The following is a 7,009-nucleotide window of genomic DNA, read 5'->3' on the forward strand; positions in this document are numbered from 1 at the left end:
AACTTGAAGGACCCTTCAGGTCGCCTCGCATGGCAGAGCCTAAGACTTCAAGAATTCGACCTTACCATCGTTTACAAGTCCGGAAGAAAACACTGCGACGCTGACTGCCTGTCTCGTGCCCCTGTCGACCCACCGCCGCTGGACGACCAGGATGATGACTGCTTCTTGGGAACCATAATGGCCGAAGACTACGCTGAAAGACAGCAAGCCGTACTGGAAATCAGGGGCCTTGTGGAATGCCTCGAGGGCAGGACCATAGTTGTTCCGAAAGCATGCAGGCGAGGATTGGCGTCACTTTTCTTGAAAAATGACGTCCTCGTATAGAACTTCTCTCCGGACCGGGCTAACTACCTTGTCGTTTTTACCTTCGGCACTCGGCCAGAAGTTCTGCAGGCCCTGTGCTACGACACCACGGCTGGCCACTTCGGCTTTTCCCGCATTCTAGTGAGGATACAAGAACAGTACTACTGGCCATGCCTTACCGTCGATGTCGCTCGTTACGTAAGGACGTGCCGGGACTTTCAGCAGTAAGTGGTACAAATTAGCGCTTAATAAAGCACGCGCGCGGCCGCTTTCAAACGGCTGCTCGACAGAACGGCGCGAGTCGCGCGCCCAAGAAGCGCGAACGACGAAAAAAACAAGCATCAAAAGACGCCAGCGCGCCGCATCCTCCTCACCCACTCGAGCCAGACGCAGACAACGCGATCAAACGCCCAGCAATGCCTGGAAACATCTGGAAGAGAAGGGTGACGCATCGCCGATGACGCCGCTACGATTCGAACCTACGAGAAAGCTCTCGCCCTTTCTCCAGGCTTAGCTGTACTACGCGCCGGAGAACAATCCCGACGCTTCTAGAAACCGGGGGAGAAGGGATAAAAGCGTGCGAGGGTCGGGCGGGTCAGACAGTCAGCGAAGGAGTGAGCGAGTCAGTCGGCCCGGATGGTGAAGTTACGTTAAGTGTGGCTCCGTTAGCCAAAGAATACGTGTTTATGATGGTGGGCGGTCAGTCGATCGTCGATCTGGAAGAATCCGATGACGACACCGTGTGAGCCGTGACAAGTCACGACGACGGTTGAGCTACGACGATCAACGCTGGAGCTGGCGTGAGTGTTTCCTTGAAGAGAAGCATTCGATTACCGTCCAAGTATTGTGGACTGGATACGCCATTGTTTATTCAGGACTTTAACTGTCGGTGAATAGTTGTAATGCATGCGATTGCATTCGTAGCGTGTGATCTGTTTGTTTAGCTCCCGTTGTGTAAACACCATCTGAGTTATATTGTGAAGTTGTAACTGGTACCAGCCGAGTGTGCATGTGTTTGCATTATTTGTATTGCCTTAACTGAGAATATATTTCGCTTTCGTTTGTGTTGTCGACTCTCGGCTCTGACTCGGTCTTTGGACCACAACCGGCGTTCGCTGGCGCACCAAAGGACCAACCCTAAATTGTCCGCGCTTTCGTGGTGCGTTTTCGGAGGGCCGTGACGCCAACCCTTAGAATCCGCCCGGCGATTGCCGACCCGATTAACGGGATCAGTGACAGTAAGACACCAACGACAAGGCCCGCGGGGCTTCTGCAGCCCATCGAACCACCTCGCCGACCGTTCAGCAAATCGGCATGGGCTTACTGGCCGTACCCGACGTTGAATGTCGGAAGCAAGTGGATCGTCGTAGCTACCGACTACCTTACCCACTACGCCGAAACAAGGGCCCTGCCCAAAGGCAGCGCCGCCGAGGTAGCCCAGTTCTTCGTTGAGGACATCGTTCTGCCTCATGGTGCCCCAGAAGTCCTCATCATCGACACAGGTAGGACCTTTACTGCTGACCTTACACAGGCGATCTTGAAATACAGCCAAACAAGCCACCGCCGGACCACAGCCTACCACCCACAGACCTATGGCCTCACCGAGCGTCTAAAGAAGACCATCGCCGCAATGCTGGCCATGAACGCTGACCTCGAACACAAGACGTGGGATGCCATACTTCCGTACGCTAGCTTCACATACAACACGGCCATGCAAGAAATGACGCAGATGACGCCATACAAATTGGTCTACGGAAGGAACCCGGTGGTGACGCTCCACGCCATGCTACCCAACGTAACCGATGAAGAAAATCTCGTCGTCACCGTCTACCTTCAGCGCGCCGAAGAAGCCAGACAACTCGCCCATCTGTGTATCAAGAGCCAGCAAAAGACCGACAGCTGTCGTTACAGCCTTCGACGACGCTACGTAGAATACCAGCCCGGTGACCGTGTCTGGGTCTGGACGCCGTTAAGCCCTCGAGCACTCAGTGAAAAACTCCTTCGACGATACGTCGGTCCACACAAGGTGCTTCGACGTTTCGGCGCTCTAGACTACGACGTTATCCCGGATGGCATTACGAACTCTCAGCGCCGCAGCACACGACCTGAAGTCGTTCATGTTGCGCGCCTTAATCCTTTCGATGTGCGTTAAGGAAACTGAGGACTCTAGTTTTGCTTTCTTTATTCTGTTTTATTTGTATTGCCTTCATGTTTTTAATTCTGTATTCTGTTTTAAGCATCGGGGTCGTGCTTTTTTCAGAGGGGGACATTGCTACGTGTGTTATTTTGACGTATTTGAATTTCATCCGGAAAGACTATTTGCAACGCTCGGCGCAGACCGAGCCGCAATGTTTCAGATGCTTCAAGATTGTTTAAGATCATTTCGTTAAGATTGCGCGCAGGACGCGAATAGTCAGTGTATTCGAGATCTTACGCGGCCACCAGCGTTAACGCTGGAATATTCGATAACGCATGATAAGAGCCGACGCTCTTTACCGCTTGTCGGATTATCGGCGCCTGACGCACGGTTCACTGCTATCAGCATAGAGCCTGAATTGCTTGCTTGCAGTTTGACTTTCCGTTTCCCGGCCACAAGTTCGGCCACATAAAGAGTTACGTACTTCCGAGTTCTGTTGGAGTCTTCTTCATCGTCACGACCACGTGACAGTATACAGGTCTCGGAGGTCGTGTTTCTGGTGGCCCTCACCGCTTCTGGCGTTTCAGGCGGCCAATACGATTGTCAAGCCACCACGCGGACCAAGCCAAGCCACGTGAAAAGTTAACATGGCCGCCTGGGCCGCCTTTAAGGGCCGGTTTCCAAAGTGCAATGCGGGAATGGAACCACAGTTGGGACGTAACAGCGGGGTTCCTAATGCATTGGATCCTATTGGAGCTATGCCGGGGCCGGCCGAAAACAACGTAATAACCAGGAAAATGCAGCACCCGGGAACGTAGCCGTGGGGTTCTACTGTAATACTGTAGAAGTGCACATTACTAGTGGGAGGCCGAACAAGCAGGCCCAGTAAACCGGACACTTTGTAACGGCACACAGAGGTTCGCTTTATTAAAGCCACGTTACAGTCTTCAGCCTGCACACTTATACAGGTAAGTTAGAATGAGGCATCATATATATTACATATCATTCTCAGCTCACTTTTTACGTCCACTGCAGGACAAAGCTATGTGGCAATAATCTCCAATTCGCACCATCTCAGGGCCAGGCAGACCACGCATCACGAGCAAGGCTTTCTGATTAGACCCCGTCTCAGTAGAGATGTCCGCTATTGCGAAGAACAGTATGTTATCGCGTTCTCGTGCACAATGTGTACACCGCCAGTCAGACAGACCTCAGTCTTTCAGAGGGGCAAGAATACACGATTGTCGAATTACCGCCCAATAGAAGAAGAGATCCTATCTTGTAAATTATAAATGTATACAGCTCTCCCAAATCTAGGCAAAGCGTCTTCAACGAAATCTTTTTTAAGGCAATTAAAGAAGCAGACAAGCATTCACTGGTCCTCATGGGTGACTTTAACGCCCTCAGCTACCCCTGGGGTTACGCTCGCGAAGTCCCCAAAGGACGGACATCGGCAGAAATCATATCCACTCTCCGTCTATCGCTCCTCACAGACTCGGCGAAACCCGCTGGAGTGGAGAATTCCGTAAACCGAGATATTTGCCGGGACCTAACACTGGTTAAAAACATCTCCTGCGCGACATGGGCGAACCTAAAGCAAAGGATCGGCAGTGATCACTATTTCTCCAGAATCACCATACCCGCTAAAATATTCTGCAAAACGTGGGGCCCAGCCAAGCTCACAGATTGCACAGCCTACCGCTCTCACGCGATCTACTCTGTACTGGGGGCGGAAGGATATGCAGAATGGGCGAAACAGCTCTTTGCAGCCCATTCAAAGTGTCTCAATATTACTAAGACTACGGAAGACACTCTCGCAGTAGACAAGTACCTGCTCCACCATAGGGACGCCCGCAGAAGCTTAGCCGAACGATGGCAGAAAAACAAAATTACCCGCAAGCTTAAGCTTTGAATAGCCCAGTTGAGTAAGCAAGTGGGGCAATACACTCTAAGAAAAAAAAAAGAGTATGCGTGACTCTTTTCGGAGAGTTCTGACTTGCCACGTATAGGACTCTCTTTAAATAGTCACGGTGACTCTCTTGGTGGGTCAGGGTCGGCTCGCTCTAGGAGAGTCCCCTGACCCTCTAGGAAGAGTGGAAAGACTCTCATTCGGAGGATCACGTTACCACTTATAGGGTGTCAGACGATTCTTGCCGGTAACGCTCCTACGGGGGTCAAGGGACCCACACCGAAGCATCAAGCGACTCCACAAGTATTTTAAGCTACTCATGTGACCCTTGCTCTACTTTTGCGTGACTACTGTTGAAAATAGTGGAGTATTCATTTTAAGCAAGTCCAATAATACTTGCCGTTCTGCCCAGCGACTGTAAAAAAAAGAATAGTTCAGTTTTAACATTATTTTAATAAAACTCGTCAAAACAACACATATTTTCCAGCAAAGTTATATAGAAAGCGCGAAAAGATTGTCTGTGATTTCCAATTAAGAAGTTTGGGTATACCTCATTTACATGCTTCTATGAGTATAGCCAACTAAAATGTGTGACTGTGATGTGCACAGTGTCATATGGTGCTAAATGAACAGCAGAAATCGCCATCATGTTTCCATATTTATTCCATATGATTAAGAATAAATCAAAAAGTGGTGACGGCTTGAGGCATCAGACTTCTGGCTTGCTAGGTTGTCGCTCCTGTCCAGCGTGAGCACCATGAAAAACGGTATCTGAAAAGCAGAACGTGATATTATGATGAGAAAATGAAATTGCAGTAAAGCTTTGCAAAACCTACACAATAAGTGGTTCACACAGACATAATAACGGCTAACAACAAAACAACAAAGCACATCCTCCGGCCGCCAGGGGCATGCCGTGAGCGGTTATTGACCGCATGTTTCACAACGTAACCCATCCTTAAATACTCAGATAAACAGATGCTAGTACTAGGGCCCGAACGACACCCAGCGCGTGCGTACGCCGTCTACGTCGAGATCAGACATGTCATATGCTAGAATTAACGCACATAACTCCCACAATCACGTACACTCATTCGATTCTGTTACAGCGCCCAACGTAATCGCAGTGTATGCAAACCATGAAAACAGCAAACAGAAACGAGGGAAAAGAGTGCACGCCGGCGGCCGCAACAACGCGCGCCGTCGAAAGTCTAGAGCTTTTTCACTTTACCGGCGGGGCGTGTCCAACTTGAATGACTACCGCGTACGTTCTGGAATCCACCGTACTATATCTGCACCTCAAACTACCGTCTTTAAGCCAACAAAAACCATTACATATAGTGCGTCTGAGCGTTCTGTCCACAGGCTTTTTTTTCACGTTCCCACGCGTGGAAGCACGCTGCACAGTCAAGGTCGATGGAAATGTTATTATGAAGTAGACTAAAATGCATCTCAAAACGACATCTTGAGCCTTCAGTAGTGCAGACACGACGTGCGATCAGCAAGAAATGACCCTCGATAATTGTTTGCATCGCTCACTTTATGGGATCTTGTACAGCAACGCGCATAACGGTGGCAAGTCGTAAACTGACAGCTTTAGTTGGGCATCCGCAACAGCCCCGCGGACACAGGCTACTGTTGGAAATGGCTGGCAGATAACTTCCGCAGAGCTGCTGCAGACGCCCAGCTAAAGCTCTATGATTAGTACCTACGAAAGCAGTACACTCACTGTTAACTGGCGCCCGTTGTCGGTGTCCGCAGCTCCATGAATATTCCGCCCTCCAAGCGTCACTTCGTGCACGGAGCCGGCGTCAACACCACCGAAGATGCGCAACCAACGCAACCGACGCAACCACGCAACGCATTCCAATAGACCAGGAGACTGAGACGACTGAGAGAGGAGAGCGGCGCGCCACCCCGGTGCCAACCCCGTCTGCGTCGCCGAGCAAGGCGCCACAACGGCGCCAAAGGGCAAGCGCGCGGTATGTATGGAGTATACGGCGGCTCTTTCATGACCGAAGCCAATCGAAACGCGCTTCAGGAGGGTCCAGTGACTCCTTCCCAAATGCGAACTCTTTTTCTCTGCCTGTACCTTCCAAAAGGGGTCAGGTGCACACCCGAAGAGAGTCACGGTTCCATGACCCTCTTTTGACCCTCTTTTTTCTTAGAGTGTATACGTTGCACAACTCAACGACTCCAGCTGGATAGAACGGTGCAATGTTGTAACTAGAGAGATGAATACAAGAACGGCATGGCGCCTCTTTCGCACTCTCGTCGACCTCGCGCACACCAGAGGAGAGTCGCAAGAGCAGCTCCGTCGAGCCCTGCACGGGTTTCAGGGAAAAATGCGCTATCATGTTTTTACTAAAAGGAAACATTAGCTCGTGGCCAAGTTAAATGCCACTTACTCACATGCGCGTACATCCAAAACACAGAAATGATTTTATGGAACAACCGTTGGATCGTTGAATATGAGATCTACCGCATTTTAGAATACTAATTTATATCCACCTTAACGGCAATGTATTGCTTTAGAGATTGTACAGTTTTTAAGAAAATTGATAGCCTGTGAAAATAAAAGCAGGAAGTTCACAAAGAACGTACTCTTCAATGAAGACTGATATGGCAGTTATGCAAACTGAATCTGACAGAGCAATCAC

This window comes from Rhipicephalus sanguineus, chromosome 6 (assembly GCF_013339695.2).
Source record: "Rhipicephalus sanguineus isolate Rsan-2018 chromosome 6, BIME_Rsan_1.4, whole genome shotgun sequence".
Taxonomy (NCBI): domain Eukaryota; kingdom Metazoa; phylum Arthropoda; class Arachnida; order Ixodida; family Ixodidae; genus Rhipicephalus; species Rhipicephalus sanguineus.